Source organism: Stenella coeruleoalba, assembly GCF_951394435.1.
Source record: "Stenella coeruleoalba genome assembly, chromosome: 4".
NCBI lineage: Eukaryota > Metazoa > Chordata > Mammalia > Artiodactyla > Delphinidae > Stenella > Stenella coeruleoalba.
The window spans coordinates 53,613,542-53,633,850 of record NC_137149.1 but is presented as its reverse complement, the minus strand read 5'-3'; positions in this window follow the sequence as shown (position 1 = coordinate 53,633,850).

The window sequence follows — 20,309 nt, the reverse complement described above, 5'->3', positions numbered from 1 at the left end:
GTCGAAGTCCTGCAATCAAATCCCACTAGGCTTCAAAGTCTGATTCTCTAGGAATTCCTCCTCCCATTGCCAGACCCCCAGGTTGGGAAGCCTGAGTGGGGCTCAGAACCTTCACTCCAGTGGGTGGACTTCTGTGGTATAAGTGTTCTCCAGTCTGTGAGTCACCCACCCAGCAGGTATGGGATTTGATTTTACTGTGATTGCGCCCCTCTTACTGTCTCATTGTGGCTTCTCCTTTGTCTTGGATGTGGGGTACCTTTTTAGGTGAGTTCCAGTGTCATCCTGCCGATGATTGTCCAGCAGCTAGTTGTGATTCTGGTGTTCTCACAAGAGGGAGTGAGAGCACGTCCTTCTACTCCGCCATCTTGCTTTCTCCAAAATATACCCTCTTTATTGAAGGATTTTTATTAAGAAGAGACCTATATCTGGTATATTTCTTTCATTATTCTCAATAAAAAATCTTCTGACCTATAACAATACTCAAGGCATCATATACGGTGCTGTGTTTTATATACTATGGACAGTTACAACTAAGGAATTTAAAATCTAATACGGAATCATGATTTGTGTATATAAATACCTATAACACAAAGAAGAGAATAATCACCAGTTGAAAGACAAAACTGCCCATTGAGGCAAACAGTTTTAGTGGAGGAAGTTACATTTATGTGGAGTGTTGGATATGTTGAAAATGAAGTCAAAAGATTCCAGATACGTGCAAAATAAAATATGTTTTAGTGTAAGGAGATAAAAAATGGAAAATGGAACTATTAAGCCTCTTCATAGAAAAAGGAACTAAAATATGCCCTATCTTTCACCTCCCACGTTCAGAAAACAACTCTGGATAAGTAACACTTGTAAAGAAAAAAATGTAGCTGTAGTTGTAAATATTGCTAAGGATATCAGTTGCAAGCCCAAGGTAGCTTTTTTTCTTTTTTTTCTATTAAATGTGGGTCTTAGAAAGCTAGGCAGAAGCCTAGCGCAGAAAAAGAATTATGTTGACATGACTTGAAAGCCCTCAGAAAATCTTACAAACTTTCTCTCAAATGACTGTGGTGATCAAATATATATCAGTCATTTCAGAGAAGTTCCAATGGCACACAGGTGATTTAGGAAACTTCAGGACTCTTGTTCAAGTAATGTTTTTGGAGGGTTTAAAGTAGGTATTTCCCATTCACAGAGTACAGAGGAGCTCCTTAGTTGAACTAATTCTCACATACACTGCAAAGTGGCAGGTAGGGAGAGTATTATTACTCACTGGTGTTAGCTGGGTTCTACATTCCTCCCAAGTGACTATTCAACTGCCCTGTTCAAATTCTGGTTATATTTGGGATTGCCTTTTTTATAAGTAATCTGTATATGAATGGGTATGTTTCTGGGGACTCTATCATATTCTAGTGATCTTTTTATCTATACTAGCAAAAATTCCAAACCAATTTGATTTTTACCTATACTAGCAAAAATTCCAAACCAACTTGATTTTTATCTATACTAGCAAAAATTCCAAACCAACTTGTAGATTTATAGTTGTCTTTTTTTTTTTGTTTTTGCGGTACACGGGCCTCTCACCGTTGTGGCCTCTCCCCCTGCGGAGCACAGGCTCCTGACGCGCAGGCTCAGCAGCCATGGCTCATGGACCCAGCCACTCCGCGGCATGTGGGATCTTCCCGGACCGGGGCACGAACCCGTGTCGCCTGCATCGGCAGGCGGACTCTCAACCACTGCGCCACCAGGGAAGCCCTATAGTAAGTCTTGATATTAGATAGTATGAATCTTTCCCATTTTATTTTTATTTTTTAAAATTGTTTTTGTATATTCCAGTTCCTTTGCCTTTTTCATACAAATTTTAGAATCATCTTGCTGCTATCTAAAGAAAGTCTGGGATTTTTATTGGGATTGCATTAAATTTATAGATTAAAGAGGGGAGACTGACTTCCTAATAATATTGAGTCTTCTAATCCAAGGACATGGTATTTTGCTCCATTTATTTAGGCTCATTGATTTATTTCAAAAGTGTTTTGTAATTTTCAATATACAGATGGAAATCCTAAACGTATATGAGTATATTATTGCTAAGTATTTCATTTTTAGTTCTACTGAAAAATTTTTAGTTTCAATTTTTCATTTTTAGTATATAGAAATAAGGTTTATTTTAATTTTATTTTTCCAGACTCATTGAAGTATGATTGACAAATAGAAATTGTAAATATTTAAGATGTGCAACATGTTTTGATATATGTATAATTGTGAAATTATTAGCACAGTCAAGCTAATTAACATTTCCATCACCTTATCTCTTTACTTCTCTATGTGTGTGTAGTGTGAAAATTTGAGATCTAATCTCTTAGCAAACTTCAAGTACACATTATGATTAACTATAGTGACCATGTTGTACATTATTCACCTTATACCCGGAAGTTTGTACCTTTTAACTAACATCCCATTTCCTCTACTCCCACAAAACCTGGTAATCACCATTCTGCTCTCTGTTGATATGGTTTGACTTCTTTAGATTTCATATACAAGAAAGATTATGGAATATTTATCTTTCTCTGTCTGGCTTATTTCACTTAATCTAATTTCCTCCCAGTTCATCCATGTTGTTGAAAACTATTTGACTACATATGTGTGGGTTTATTTCTGGGCTCTCTGTTCTGTTACATTGGCCTATGTGCTTGTCTTTATGCCCATACCATACTGTTTTGATTACTAAAACTTTGTAATATAATTAGAAATCAGGAAATATGATGCCTCCAGCCTTGTTCTTACTGCTCAAGATTGTTTTAGCTATTCAGGGTCTTTTGTGGTTCCATAAGGATTTTATGATTGTCTTCTTTTTCTATTTCTGTGGAAAATACCATTGGAATTTTAATAGGGAATGCTTATTTTGTACATTTATCTTTGTATCCTGCAAACTCATTAAATGCACTTGCTAGTTCTAGAATATTTTTTGGTAGACTCTTTTGGTATTTCTAAAAAAAAAAGCATCTGTGAACACAGACAATTTTATGTCATTTTTCCCCAATTTGTATTTTATTTCTTATTCTTGCTATATTGCACTGGCTATGTGTAGTGTGAGGTCTGAATTTAAGATTCAATATTAAGTGCTACCTTGACATCTGATGTATTAGCCCTGAGGGCTGCCATAAAAAAGTATTTACCAACTAGGTGGCTTAAAACAACAGAAATTTACTATCTCACAGTTCTGGGGGCTAGAAATGTAAAATCTAGATGTTGGCACAGCCATGCTACCTCCAAAATTTTTAGGGAAGAAGCTTTCCTTGCCTATTCTAGTTTCTGGTGTTTGTTGGAAATCCTTGATATCCTTTGGCTTATAGATGCATTACTCCAATCTCTGTCTCCATTGTCAAATAACTGTCTTCTCCTTATATATCTCTGTGTGTATTTTCTCCTCTTATTAGGACTTCAGCCATATTGGATTAAGGGCTCACACTATTCTAGTACAAACTTATTTTAACTAATTACATCTAAAATGGCCCTATTTCCAAGTAAATTCACATTCTGAGATACTGTGATTAGGATGTCAATATATTTTTTGTGGGAGAATACAATTCAATCCATAATACCTGATAAAATTGGGAGATCCTCAAATAACCTGACCACAAATTCCCCTCTGCCTCTTTTCCTGTGGATAAGGTCCCCTAGCCAAACCACACTCCTTATCATGGGGATCAGGCACTGCACCTACTTATCCTTGAGTAATGGGTTCTATTTCCCTGCCAGCTTGTGATATTATTCAAACAAAACAATCACATTCTTCCACAAAAATCAGTGGTCACTACATCCTCTTGTTAATATAAAATCTGCCTCTTACAACCTCTGTTTAATTATTTATTTCCCAAGTGCAACCCCTGGGGCCCTGCATAACATGCAGTGTCCTCCTGCCCCTGGGCTGTAATTTATATCACTAATAAACTACAGTCCCTTTCATCTGTCCAGAGTCTGGTGTCCTGTATCTCGCTATCCCCCAAATTTTAGGATAGGAATCTCTCCCTCACCAGTAGTGTGAAGAAAAGGCTAATGAAACACTGGGATTTTCAATATGATGATGAACAGGAATAGTGAAAGAAGACTTCCTTGATGTGTTACTGATCTTCAAAAAAAATTCAGTTTTTCATTATTAAAACTAATGTTAGTTGTAAGCTTCTAATAGATATTCTTTATCAGATTATGAAGTTCCGCTCTATTACTAATTCATTGATAATTGTTTTTATAAATGGATTTTTTTCCTAATGCTTTTTCTATATCTATTGACATGAACAAGTGAGCTTCCTTCTTTAATCTGTTATTATAATGCATTGATTGATTTTCAAATATTAAACCAGCCTTTCATTTCTGGCATAAATGCTAGGCTCATAAAATGATTTGGGAAGTGTTTCCCCCTCTTCTATTTTCTGGAAGAATTTATGTAAAATGTGTATACTTTTTTTAAAAAAATATTTGGCAGTGGAAAACTCTGGACTTGAAGTTTTCTCTGTTGGAAGATTACAACTGCAAGTTCAATTTTTTTCAACATACACAGGAATTTTCTCTTTTTTTTCACCTTGATTTTAGTAGTTTGTGAACTTCAAAGAAGTGGTCTATTTTTTTCCAAGTAATGGGCATAAATTTGTTTATAGAATTCCCTCATTATTCTTTAATGCCTGTGTGGTCTGTAGTGATGTTTCTCATTTCTGATATTGTTAATTAAGGTTTGTTCTTTCTCTTTCATTCTGGCCAGATTTGATAATAGTTTATTAATTCTAATGATTTTCTTTTTCAAAGAACCAGAATTTAGTTTCATTATTTTCTTGTTTTTCTACTCTCTGTATCTTTGTCTTCTGCTCTTTATTATTTCCTTCACTCTGCTGCTTCCAGTATAATTTCTCCTTTAGTTTCATAGGATGGGCTCTGAGGTTACTAATTTGAACTCTTTCTTCCTTTAAATTATAAGTATTTATTGCTATAAATTTCCTTGTCAACTTTGGCTACATCTTACAAATTTGTTATCCTTTAATTTCATTGGGTTCAAAATATTTTTAAATTTTTCTTGAGACCTCCTCTTTTATTCATAGGTTATATATATATATATATATATATATATATATATATATATATATATATATTTTTTTTTTTTTTTTTTGCGTTATGCGGGCCTCTCACAGTTGTGGCCTCTCCCATTGCGGAGCACAGGCTCCGGACGCACAGGCTCAGCGGCCCAGCCGCTCCACATGTGGGATCCTCCCGGACCGGGGCACGAACCCGTGTCCCCTGCATCGGCAGGCGGACTCTCAACCACTGCGCCACCAGGGAAGCCCCGGTTATTTATATTTTTAAACTTACAAATATTTGAGGATTTTTCTGGATATCTTTTTGTTATTGATTTCCAGTTTGGTTCTGTTATGGTGCAGGAATAATTTTTGTTTGATTTGTGTTCTTTTAAATGTATTACTGTTTGTTTTATGATGCAGTATATTGCTATCTTTGTTAATTTTCTACATGCCCTTGAGAAGAATGTATATTCCACTGTTTTGGTGTAAAAGAGTCTACATCAACTATGTCTAGCGGGTTCACAGTATTGTTCAGGTCATCTGTATACTCACTGATTTACTACCTACTTCTTTATCAATTACTGAAAGAGGAGTGTTAAAGTCTCCAGCTAAACTTTTGGATTTCCTTATTTCTTCCGTGAGTTTTGTCAGTTTTCCTTCATATATTTGAAGAAATATTCTTAGATACATACACATTTAGGTTGCTATGTCTTGGAGAAAAACAACAGCAACAACTTTTTCTCATTGTGTAATGTCTTTTTTAGCCCCTAGTAATAATTCTTATTCTGAAGTCTACTTTGCCTTATTTTTTGTATATACTCCAGCTGTAGTTTGTTTAGTGTTTGTGTGGTATATCTTTCACCATCCCTTAACTTTCATCTCTCTGTCTTTAAATGTAAAGCAGGTTTCTTGCAGATAGCATATAGCAATGTCTTACATTTTCAACCAACTTTACAATTTCAGTCTTTTAATGGGATTTTAAAGCATTTACATATAATTATTGATATTTTTAAATTAAAATCTATGAAGTTGCTATATGTTTTATATGTTTTTCATCTGTTCGGGTTATGTTTTACTGCCTCCTCTTGAGTTAATTGAGCATTTTTTATACCTTTCCACCTCATTTCTTCTGTTGTCTTATTATTATTTTTTGCGATACGCGGGCCTCTCACTGCTGTGGCCTCTCCCGTTGCAGAGCACAGGCTCCGGATGCGCAGGCCCAGCGGCCACGGCTTACGGGACCAGCCGCTCCGCGGCATGCGGGATCCTCCCGGACCGGGGCACGAACCCATGTCCCCCGCATCGGCAGGCGGACTCCCAACCACTGCACCACCAGGGAAGCCCCTGTCTTATTATTTATACCTATTTTTGTTTCTTACTTTTATAGTTGTTCCCAAGAGTTTTCAGTGTTCATATTTACATGCAGATAATATTACGCTATTCCATGTATAATGTAAGAAACTTGTGAAATGCCAATTCTTCTTTTCCATCCTTTGTGCTGCTATTGTCATTCATCTTATTTTTCTACAGGCTACAAACACAAAATATATCACTACCATTTTTGCTTTAGATAATCAGTTACCTTTTAGAGCAATTAAAAATAGAATAAAAATTATGGTGGGCAGAATTCTAAAATGACCTCTAAGAATCTAGTCCTCTGATATATATGCACAGTACAATCCACACCTCTTGAGTTGGGGAAGAGCTACGTACATGAAGAGGTCATTCCCATGATTGTGTTATACTATATAACAGAAAATATTTTTCAGATGTAAATAAGTTTCCTAATCATTTGACTTTGTGTTAATCAAAAGGGAATTATTCTGGGTGGATGTAACCTAATGACTAGGTTATTGAAAGAGGGTGAAGTTTCTGCAAGGGCCTCCTACTGGCCTGCAAGCAGCAACAGACATGTTGTGAACTACACATGGAGGGACCACATGATCAGCATCTGACATTGGCCTCTAACAGCTGAGAGCAGACCCTGGTTGACAACGAGCAAGAAAACAGGGACTTAAATGCTTCAACTTCAGGACACTGAATTCTGGCAATAATGGGTGAGTCTGGAAGAGGATCCTGAGCCTCAAATGAGATCTCATTGCCAGCCTCAGAAGATCCCAAGCAGAGAACTCAATCTTGTCATTCCCAGACTTGCGACCTACAGAACTGCGATAATAAATGGGTGACATTTTAAGCCACAAAATCTGTGGTAATTTGTTATACATCAATAAAAAACTAAGACAAAAATAATTTTATTTTACCTTCATTTATTCCATTATCTTTGCCTTCATTTCTTTATGTAGATACAAGGTTGTGAATGGTATTATATTCTTTTTGCCTAAAGAATGCTCTTTAATATTTTTCTTTTTTAAGGGAGAGAGGAAAGGCTGGTGTGTCAAAGGTTTCTGTTTTAATTTTTATTTTTATGTTGTGTAAATGTGTGTGTGTGTGTGTGTGTGTGTGTATTCTATTTTGGACCCATACTTACCTTTAGGTTTTCCCTTTGAGCTAAAATTCAGAGAGGGATTCTATCTTACTAATTACTAATGGCTCAATTCTTCATAGCCTGACAGGGGATTACATGTGAAGTGTGTGTACATGTGCAAGGGAGGACAGGATCTGTTATTCTGGTTAATTCTTAGACATAGGTGGGCACCAGGTCATTGGATTTCAAGGTGTGCTCTTGATGCTCTCAACCCTCCCCATCTCATTTAGGTCTGAGCCCAGCATGTATTCATGACTCTGTCTCAGGAGTAAAGAGGTGGTTTTATTCATTTATTTTTTTTACTATTCCTTTCTCCTAGTGCCTTGAAGGTGACAGTGTTTGCAGCACTTCTTCCCACAGATTAAGGGGAGGAGGGTCCCAGGGGAGATTTAAATCCTTCCTGCACTGGCTGGTGCCCCCTTTCCCAAGAGAGATTTTCTCAAGATTCTCTTTCTATAGTGTCTACTTGGTCGACCTCCCAACGGTTGCCAATCACCTTGGAGGAACTCTTCTCACCAGCATCCTGCTGCATTTTGCCCAGGTAAGCCAAGTTCATGTCTTGTCTCTCCCTGCTGGCTCCTTACTCTCCTTAGATTGCGGGCCAGTTGGTTATCCTGCAACCTCAGCTCTCTGAGAGGTCATGAAAAGTTGTAAACTTGCTCTTTATTCAGTTATTTTATTGTAATTTTGAGAGTAATACTCTTTCCATTCTCTAAGTTACTTCTTGCTTTTTAGTTTTTATTCTTTTTATGTAATTAAAATGGCCCATGACATCAGAATGTTAAGAATCAATTTAAAGAGAAAGGTGAAGAATAAGGTAGCAAGCATTCTCAGTTTTATTCTAAGTGAAATTATTTAGGTTTTATTCTATCAGGAGACCTTGATATGAGAAAATATTCAGTCATACATTGATACCTTGACTATTCTGTGATATTGCGCAGAGTTCTGTCTGGGTATAATCAGTAGGTTTATTATTAAGTGCCATTGTGAACATTGAGGTTGACACACCACAACAGAAAGAAACTTACATTGGTCACATTTTATCTTGATGAACACAGAGCTGTACTTCAAGTGGGGAGTGGCGGGGGCAATTTCCTCAACCTGTCTATCTTGTAATACAGGCTTCATGTGATCCATTGCTTCTGACATCTGATCCTTTATTTCCCATCCAATATTCACCTCATGTGGCACCTCTTCACAGAAACAGTCAAACAGCACAGCTGGAGTTAATAAACTGAAGGAGGATGCCCATTACCAGTTACAGACATTTCTGGTGTTTGGGGCTTTCAGTATTTCATTATCTCTGCATCAGCACCAGTAGTCTCACAGCTGAAAAGCCATCAAAATAATGCAGCTTGAAATGATAAATGAAAGGAATGTAACAACTGCAGCACTGAACATTTGATTCTCTGGACTTTTTTTTTGCAAGGATATGTTTGTTTATTTGTACCTTTTCTTTGTTGGCAATCATATTCCACCACACAGTCCATCTTGATGTGGTAATAGCAGTGTGTCTCATCATTCTTTCTCATTAAAACAGATGTGAGATATTCTCCATGAGTAGGGCTATCCACAATTTCAATCTTCCAAACAAATATCGCGAGACAGAGTGAAAAATAGATGCTATAATAATGTTAACAGTGTATGTGTGTGTGTGTGTGTGTGTGTTTTGATTGCTTTTGGACCAACTTAGTATTTAAAAGTTGTAGCAAATTTGTGTTGTTTTATATTCTTTTGATTTAACACCAAAATTCTTAAGCACTCCACCACGCCAGACTCTGTACCTGAATGGATACCTCTATTAAATAATTGTGTCTATCACCTCCATTAATGGCCTCAACCCCCACTTTAGGCAGTTTAATTACATTGTCTATTATTATAATTACTCATCTGCCTAAACTGTCCAAACACTTGCTTCTCTTTAGCTTCACTGTATTTCTTTGGCAAAAATCATACTGCAGTAAAATCCACTTGTCTACCTCTGAACGGACTGTTCTCATGCCACTAAACATGGCTGTATGTCCATCATGACTGGGTTCACTAAATTCACACCATAAGTTCAGCTGGATCCTCATTCTTCCTAATAATCTATTTTCCTAACCCACTCATCTCTCCTACATAACCGTGTCATATCTTTTTCTCTCTCCTCAAAATTCCAAACCTACTTCTCTGCAAAAATTAATACAACTTCCAAAGTTAGCTTCCACATACACTACCTACCAGTTTTTCCATAACTAAACAGTGTTGTGGGGGGGGGGGGAAACAATTTCCTTTATCCTCTTACAGTCCCTGGCTGGGTCTAAAATGAAACTGATAAAGACAGATTAACATGAGAAAACTTAGCATGTTTGATGCTGAACTCCCAATCTTCTCATCAAATCTATCCCCTCTGCAGTTTTCACCAGCTCAAGACGTTTTCGCCTTCTTGTTTCTAGTGACTCAGACCGAAAACCTTGAAGTCATCCTTGATTCCTTTTTTTCTCATAATCTTCATCAATTCATCAGGAAATGCAACTAGCTTTAGTCTCAGAATATATTCAGAATCCCAGACTTCTCACCACTGCTGCTGTAATGAGCTTGGTTTGAATTACTCTTATATTTATAACTATAACCAAAAAGGTCTTCCTGCTGTTACCTTATAAGATCTGGGAGAGGTCTTTTAGCTTGAGTAATTTCATCCAGAGCAAGAATGTCTAAGACTATGCAATTACCTCTAAGATCAAATCTCTTATACTTTGGTGCCTTGTGAGATTTGAATTATTTCCAAATAAGGGACAGATAATGGGTATCTGTCCTAAGCCACTAAAGAACATCATAATAAAAAAGGCTTTTTTTCACCCACAATTAACGTTGATTTACTAAGTAACTACTATGAGTTAAGAATGATCCTAGGTGATGGGTCTCTAGCCATAAACATTACACAGTCTTTGATCTCAAAAAGTCCTGAGTCTATCTTATACCCAATAATTTGTACCTCCCAAGGTATGCTAAAGGATGTACTATACAACATGGGGAATATAAGACAATATTTTGTAATAACTGTAAATAGAAAGTAACCTTTAAAATCGAATAAAAAATCCCTCAAAACAGAATTAATTAATTGATTTAATTAATTAATTAAATTCTGAGTCTAGTGCATGTTACAATTACTAACCAGATAAATAAATGCAATGGACAGCAGAAAGGGCTTTTATGGTGTAAGTACAAAGTACAATAGGAACCCACAGCATCCCAGCTTAATTCAGTATTGGAGGCAGAAGTCATTTCATAATCTCTTGGCTCAGTCTTTCTTTTTTTCCTCCAATTTTCTAAATGAGAAACATTATAATAAATGATTTTTAGCCCTTAGCCTGAAGAGCCTGTAATTTTATTTTTTTAAAGTGTATCAAATGAAATTCTACTATCACTACTTTCAATGACTATGAGTAAAGACAATGTACCCATTTGTCTAACCACATAATTAGACGAATACTGCTAAAAACCTTAAGAGGGAAGTTCTGCCTATGAATAAGAACGTAGAGGAAACTGTATCTAAGTAAAATAATTTAGTATTGCATGATTAAAGTGTTCTGGAAGAGGAGAGGCATTCAGTTCAATCCACTGAAAGAAATGATGATAAATAAATTATATGTCAGGTACTGTGCTAGGATCCTTGGGAGAGGCAAAGATGGTTAGACCTAGTCCTGAACTAAAGATTTCATAATATACTGGCAAATGTGAATGCACACAAGGTTAGGTATAATACAAAGTAAATATTTTGAACACAAAATGCTACTGAACTCAGGTTTGGCTGCTTGTCACTCAAAAATCCAGTACTGAGAGACAAGTGTTGGATAAAAGGAAAGATAACTTTATTGAGGACGCCAGTGATCCTGAGGAGAAGGTGGACTCATGTCCCAAAGAACCAATTCCCCACTGCTGATCAGGGGGAAAGAGCTTTTAAAACAGAGTTTCAGGTATGCATAGGCATGCAGAAGGTGGGGAAGGGAGCTACGTGCAGAACAGCACAGATAACTCGAACAGTCATCTTGAAATTGGTCATGTGGTGGTCTGATCAGTGTCATCGTGATTGTTTTAAGTACAGTTAATCTTTAACTGCAGGGTTGGTTTGTTCTCATTTCCTTGAGGCCAGCTCTTGGAATTGTGTAAGACGGAGAAGCTTATGTCACGGCTACAGTGTGGTCATCATGTGGTTAACTTCTTCTGCCTGGTAGGGGTTTCAGTATCTGCAAAACAGCTCAAAGGATATGGCTCAGAATATTATCTATAGCCCTTGAGGAGGAACTAGAGGTCCTTGACTTTGCTTAATGGCGAAACTTATTATTTTGTCTTGCTTGACCGTTTTCTTTGTTTCTGCATTTTCTCACTTCTCTGATTAAATTTATCTTTGGCTAAAGTTTTTTTACAGAAAAGAGGCAAGTGGAGGACATGGTCGGGGTGGGGGGTGGTGTCTGTCCCAGTCCCAGGAAGGCTCCACAGGGTTCTGGCTCAGTTACAAATATACAAAGAACCCTAGGGGACAAAGGAAAAGAATGCTACTGAGGAGGCCTTGGGAAGGGCTTTCTCTGAACTTTCTTTCCCAGTCTCCCTTGCAGCTAGACTCCCTCAGACACTTGAGTGAGGATTTAATCAGACAGAACAATGTGAAGAAGTAGCACACAGAGAATCTATGCCTTGGAGTGGCAGCAGTGGCAGTGAAGAAGTGAGGGATGTGACCCTCAGTATCTGTGCCCGACAGATATTGTGGTGGGTCCTCCCTGGACTTCCCCACAGTGTGGTTAGCTTGTCCTTAAAGAGCAGCCTCCAAGCCTGACTCTCTGTCCCTTCTGGAGAGTCTGTGAGCTTCCCAATACACTTTATTCAATGGTTCTTCTGCTTAAATGAAGTAGAGAGCATTCTATATCCTGCAGCTGATAGTTCAGTCACAAGAATAAAGTGGCAGTATATTCTAATAATTAGAAGCATGGGCTTTAGAATTTCAACTTGTGCTTGAACCCTTTCTTTTCCATTCCTTTAGTATATATTTATGGTTCACTAACCTTTACCTCTCTAAGACTCAGTCACCAATTTTATACTTGGAAAAACAGTAATAGCAAATTCATAAAATTGATATACATATTAAATGATTTAATGCACAAAAGGACCATGTATATCCCAGTAACTGTACAATAAAAAAATATTACTATATGAGCTATAATTCCGACTAAACTAATGTGTTTCTGACTCCAAAACACATAGTTTTTGACTGTTACACACTATTCCTCCCAATATTTTAACCTTCCTAATCTGTCCTTTGGAATTTGGAACATATTTTCAAGAAGTTCTCCTTGCTAAGAATGGACCATCTATTTCATACTCCTGCAACTAGGGATCATTGCCTTGAAAAATAAAAGCATGTAATAAATATTGTAATATTTCAGACTTTATTTTTTCTTCACTGCTGGGATTATCATCCTTATAAAGTCCCTTACTGACAGAAAAAAAAGTGTGCTGATAGAAAAAAAAAAGTGTGCTAATTTAAATTAATTAAACTCAAATTGACAAAAAAGGAGAAAAATATACAACTACTATGTTTAAGATTGACCTTTTACCAACTGAGTGCAACAATATCCTGCAGAGAAACAAACACACCATTTAAAGCAATTATACTCCAATAAACATGTTAAAAAAAAAAATCCTGCAGAGGAGGTGAAATGTACCTGGCCCAGGCAGAGACTTTGAAATGAGCTTCTTGTTATAGATACCGATTATCACTGAAAAATAGTCTAACAGAGACATTAAAAGACTTATGGTGCTTCAAAGAGATGCTTCTCACTTTGACACTCATTAAGGTTTGATTCTTGAATTTTTAAAGCAAAACTACAGTAGACATTTTGCAGTGATTTTTTTTACATACAAAAAAAATCACCAAGAATATTTTGCTTTAAGTGCATTTTTATATTGATGGTGTAGAACATCTTATAAAAAACAGAACATCAATTTTATTGGGAAAAATTTAGCTTCCCTGACATTATTTCTATTCATCTTGAATATTTCTTGTTTTAAAACTATTTAAAGTACATCTGATCAGCACACAATTTATGTATGTCTGAGTACTCCTTTCTACTGACTTTTGTCTTTCCCTGCTCTGATCCCTTCCCCATATTTCCATCTCATTAGAATTGCATTTACTCAGACAGAGACAGGGCAGAACAAGTGAAGGACAGAAGAACATATTTAGGTGGAGAAGACTGATTTATCTACACAATAAAGAGCTAGGAGTAAAAGAGATGGGAAATCTGAACTGAGGAAGAGTTGTTGAAAAGCTTCCTGAATTAGTTACTGGGAAAATTTAAAAGACTTGATAAAGGAGGTGCCCTGGAACAATTTTATGCCATGAGAGAATTAAACAGGAAAGGAAAGGAGACTTGAAGAGTGTTACTATATACAGCTGAACCTTGAATAAACGGGTTTGAACTATGCAGGTACACTTAGATGCAGATATTTTTCAATAGTAAATATTATAGCCCTACAGGGTCCATGTTGGCGGAATCCACAGATGCAGAGGAATTGAGGGCAGACTATAAATTATCTGTGGACTTTGGATCATGCACAGGGGCAGCACTCCTAACCACCATGTTGTTAAAGGATCAACTATATAATGAATTGGAACTCAAATTTTTCAAGCAGCATGTAGGCATAGGTATTCTTTTATAAAAGATTTGATTATTGAATTATACTTATTTATTAATCCCTGGAACTCTCCATACAAAACTATTCCAATTCACACTGGGAGTTAAAAAAGAGTCTGCTTTTTTTTTAAAGGTCATTAAGTACATGAGTTGGAAAATAGCTAACTGAGGGTGATAATCTTTACATTGCTCCTGGAACCTACCTGAGCAAATCATTACCACTAATTCTAAGCATAGTAAAAGAAGCTCAATGAAGCAATGCCAAGTGATCCCTTGGAATAAATATATTTACTAAATATATGAATATAAATGTTTATATAAATAAAAGTGTTTTCTTGTTATAATACTTTAGGATTTTGAGCAAGATTCTCTTGTTTCCTTAAAGAATTATTTAAAACAATACTGTCACCATTATACCCAAAATAATGATGACTTGGTCCTGAAGAGGACGTGTTTGCTGGTTGACCCTTGAGCTGGACCCAGACAATTGGAGACTCCTCACGCCCCTCCCTTGTCCTTGGAATTTACAAGCTGTCCACTGTTTCCACAGCTGGAGTAGTTTCAAGGATGCAGCCTTGAAAGAGTAATGTGTTGTTGAGACCATCTGGACAATATACGTGACTGAGCCCCATTAAGGCCTCTATATAAACTTTCAAAATTCTAGCCAGAAGGCATGGAGGTCTACTCCTCTTGCGCCACCCACGACAAGCCTCATATGTAAGTTCCATTGCTTACTGAATCTGGTACCACCAATCTGGAGCGGCTGCCTCTCTCTTCTGTCTCTCTTTGCCCTCCATAGAGGAATTCCAGAGGTTGTGAACCAACACTCAGTTAACCTAGGATATTTTTAAGAGACTAAAGGAAAGCACTCAGAGCTGCTACTCTCTGTTGAATCCAAGAGCTATTTAATAAGCGAGAGATCAGAAACACGTGAACAGATGATGGCCCTTATTTTAACAAACCTTATAAAATAGTTCTGCCATTTTAGATATTTATCAGGATATATGACTATGCTTTCCTCACTCCAACCATCACCCTTTTCCTGCTCTATGTTGAGAATGATAACTTTATAAGGAAGAATGTTACATTTTCTGGCTTATATTCATGTGGAAAGCAGGATCATTGACCCAGAATCCTCAAAATATTCTGTGGCTGTGTTTGACAGCCAGGTCCTGAGATACAAAAATGATAACCCAAAGAAAAAGAATACATGAATTACAATATATTTTATGTCTCACTTATTTATCTGATTTTCTTTATCATTATATATAACATATATATTTATATACAAATATATCAATTGTAACATTAATTGGTATTAATTTGGTTAAATTGCAATTTATTTACTCAATTGATATTTATATTATTGATATTAGGGTTACTTAATTTTTCAAATATTATTCCATATGCAAATTGAGTTCATTTGCCTTGGCTTAAACCCTCATCTGATGATCATTCTTAAAGATCTGCACTATTTACAATAGCCAGGACATGGAAGCAACCTAAACGTTGCTAAACCTAAATGGAGGAATGGATAAAGATGTGGTACAAATATACAATGGAATATTACTCAGCCATAAAAAAGAACAAAATAATGCCATTTGCGGTGACATGGTCGGACCTAGAGATTGTCATACTGAGTGAAGTAAGTCACAGAAAGACAAATATGATATTTCTTATATGTGGAATCTAAAGAAATACTACAAATGAACCTATTTACAAAACAGAAGTGAGTCACAGATATAGAAAATAAACTTGTGGTCACCAGGCGGTGGGGGGGGGGAGGGAAAGGAAAGGGAGGGATAAATTGGGAGATTGGTATTGACATATACACACAACTATATATATATATAGAGAATAGAGAACTAATAAGAACCCACTGAATAGCACAGGGAACCCTATTCAAAACTCTGTAATGACCCACAGGGGAATAGAATCTAAAACAGAGTGGATATATGTATATGTATAACTGACTCACTTTGCTGTACAGCAGAAACTAACACAACATTGTAAATCAACTATACTCCAATAAAAAAAAAGATTTCTGCTATCTTGCAAGAATGTATAGAACTGTTTCATCATTTAATTCCGACATAGCTCTTAAGATACAAGGCATAGCAGCCTGAGTACTAATATTTAAAGGAAAGCAACACTTTGTATATATTATTTTATCTCTACAAAAATACTTTGAAGAATGAAAAAATGTTATTGCTATTTTTATAAATGAAAGCACAAGCTTAGGAGGGTTAAGTAATTGGTGCAATGACACATACCCGCTGAATTGGCAAACTAGGATTAAATGGCAAATAAACCTGACTCAAAGCCATGTAATGCAAATATGTGCAGGCAAAAACTATTAAGCCATGTTACCTTATGTATCTTACTTTCCGCTCTAGACTCCAAGTAGCTTGAGTGCAGAAAACATTCATTTGCATATTTTCTTTCCCATAGAAATGAGTCCTTTTTAAAACACTTTTTAAAGCACAATAACTACCTACTGGCTTGAGTGATGATACTCCTCAAAGGCCAGTTTCAAATAACCTCTTAATTAAAATGTGTGTGTGTTTTATCTATTTACTCTATAATCCATTTTGCCTTATTTAATATCCACACTGTCTACTCATTTCATATATTTATTTATATGGTCCCTGATAATTTTTTCAACTGCTTTATGTTTTGTGATTTGTCTTCTTACTTCAAGTTTAATGTCCTTGAGAAATAGGAGCCTGGTCATAGGGAATGAGCTTATGACTCAAAGTACTTTAGTAGCTTTCCATGTATTTTATGTACGACATGCAACTATGCAAAAGAAACGTGTGTACTTTTAGAGTGAAATGGAAACATAACAATGAAAAAGCCAAATCTTGTTTTTATACATGTAAACATGCTAGAATTTGGGATAATTTTAGTTGCAACTCACCAAGACAACCACTCAAACTAGCCTAAATTTGAATGTAGTTTTGACCCATGTTACTAGAATGTTCCCATACAGTGACGGTGTCAAGCATGATTTGATATGAGTGTTCAGATGATATTGTCAGTACTCTGCTTTTCTCCATATTTTAGCTGTGATGTGATGTGATGGAACACGATGATGTAATGATGTAATGTTCTATTCTTTAACTTAAGGCACTTTCTTCTCCAATGGTGGCCAATCTGACAACTTCCTGTGTACACTGTATTATTTTAATTATTTCAACAACCCCCAAGGAGGGAGTACTTTTTATTCCTATTCCAGTTAAAGTATCAGGACTTATACTAATTGAGTTGGATTGAACTATTTGGAGGCTATGCATATGTGGGACCAGGGGGGTACATGGGAAATCTTTGTACCTGTCTCTTAATTTTGCTGTGAACCTAAAACTGCTCTAAAAAATAAAGTCTTAAAATTACATACATACATATATATATACACACACACACTTGTATTTATACCTAATTATTCTTTTGAGTTTTATACTTCAAGATTTTCTTTTTTCTACTGTGCATACACTTTACATGAATATACTCTAACTTTAAAAATAAGGAGAATTTTATAACTTGCACTATATCTTTACAGAATATAATGTGTAAGTATACTAACAAATGTTTAGATCAAGGAAAAAGTATGCCCTGTGTTCTTTTTTATTGAATCTCACTCTCACCCTAAAAACCACATATTGCAAAGTATATCATTCTAGCACCAACTAAAATCAAAATATTGATTTGTTGAAGGGAAAAATCACTGCAATTCATTCCAAGACCAAACTGCAACTGAGCCATTCACAAGGAACCAAGAAACCCTGGTGAAGGCTCAGGAAACATGGAGATTCTCTCCAAAGTTCTCGTTAGTAATGATGCTGAAAATGTCATAAGAGAGAAAGTTACAGCAACAGAAAGATGCTCATAAGCAAAACCAAGGCCACCAATTTATTCCAATAAAAGGTCTTTTCTCCCACTGCTTAGCCTTTCCTATTGAAGAGATTCTTTATAAATTTGAAAAGAGAAGTACTCAAAGGATGTGAATATTTTAATGAATGCTGCTTAAGTCACCTGAAGCAATATGCCACAACTTACTCATGTGACCAATTGCTCAGATTGTAAACTCTTTGAAGGCAGGGCTCATCGCCTACGCATCTTTATAACCTCATACAGAGCTTTCAGTGTTTTGTCCTGGTAGGCATACAACACATTTATTATTTGCTAAATTGAAAAGAAAAGGGGGAGTGGAGGAGGTGATAGTACCCCAAAGGAAACACTGTACTAGAATGGACCAATGTCTACTACAGATATTGGTGTCCAGGAAGAAAGAAATGGTTGTTTAAGGTTATGCAAATTTAGTAGTAATGCTAAATAACTCCTCTTTCACTAAAACTATAGATTTCTTTCATTTTTCCTGCTCTAATGATTTTCCCCAGAAAAATAAGAAAGAAGTTCTTATTTTTTATGATTATGACAAAAGACAGTATAAAGTAAAATAGTAAAAATAAACACACAGTCATTCAGCTTTTCTAAGCTGAATCAGAACCTAATATATGCATAATATCTTAGTGGCATTTTGCAGTCAAATACAAATGTCATGTGTGTGTGTGTGTGTGTGTGTATGTATATATATATATATGTGTATATATATATATACACACATATATATATATACATACACACACACACATATATATGAGAACACAGATTATTTATGGTCGTCAGTAACTTGAAAAGAATCATCTTTATAAAACAGACATTTTTCTTTACAGCAGGGCTAGAAAAGTCAATCTTGAATTCCCAAATAGTATACTCTACTCAAGATGTCATTGTAAAACATTAAGACAAGGGCTTCCCTGGTGGCGCAGTGGTTCAGAGTCCGCCTGCCGATGCAGGGGACACGGGTTCGTGCCCCGGTCCGGGAAGATTCCACATGCCACAGAGCGGCTGGGCCTGTGAGCCATGGCCGCTGAGCCTGTGCGTCCGGAGCCTGTGCTCCGCAACGGGCAAGGCCACAACAGTGAAAGGCCCACGTACCGCAAAAAAAACACACAAAAAACATTAAGACAAAATAGAGTGAGTTCAAATTTCTCTCTTCTAAACATTTCTGGGTTACAATCCAAATAACAGATTTTAATTACAATAAAATCAAAAGGTCTCAATAGTATGTTTCCAATTTTTTATTAAATATAATTTCAAATAAAATATGAAAAACCAATATTTATTGAGCAGCTACCTGTATCTTATATCACTTACATACTTGATCTACTTTAATCTTCACAACAAACTCAGGTAGAAAGAGTTAGTATCTTATTTAATAAGAACCAAAGAGAGTAAGTAGCTTGTATTACAAATGAGACCCTTGTGCTGTGGAAACTGGCTAGAGGGCTCCGTTGCAGAGCCCAGACCTGTGGACAAGAAGCACGAAGACCTCAAGCATGTCACTGGAGTAATGGTGAGGGAGGCTACTGCTAGGTCTATTTCTTGGCTTCTGGACCTATGTCATCTGTTTGGGGAACACAACCATTTAAAGGTCTCTGTTCAGTGTGTATACTGCATCCTATTCACAGAATATTTTTTCTGATCTGCTACAGTGGCTTTAACAGGCCATTCTAAAATCGTATCAGACTGGCAACTCTTAGATGGTGCATTATGCAATACGACCAGTGGATCCTAATAGATGGACCCACTTTCATACCTCCTTCACACCTGGCAAGATGCTATACACATAAATGCCAGTGACCAGCAGCATAAACTTTCTCCAGTTATCCCAAGAGAAAAACCATACAGCACTGGATTAAGCTTCTGTAAAACAGTCAGACAATATCTCCAAACCAGACATACTACAGCCTGTGGACTCCTGGGAGAAGGAAAGAAAAAACTTTCTGTGGCCAGAAGCTGAGATGAAATGGTGTTAGGTACCAAAGTTTGCTGGAAGATGATTGCTTGATGATGTCATTTGATAGAAGATGAACAAGAGTATGGATTTACAATGTACTAAATGTCAGTTGCTAAGATCTTAAAAAAGGCTGATTGCCTTAAAATGATAATGGAGTTCCCATTTTCTAAAAGAAAACTTAACTATTTGAACTCATGAATCAGTTGCTGTCCCAACTTTCTTTTCAACTCTTCTCACAGAAC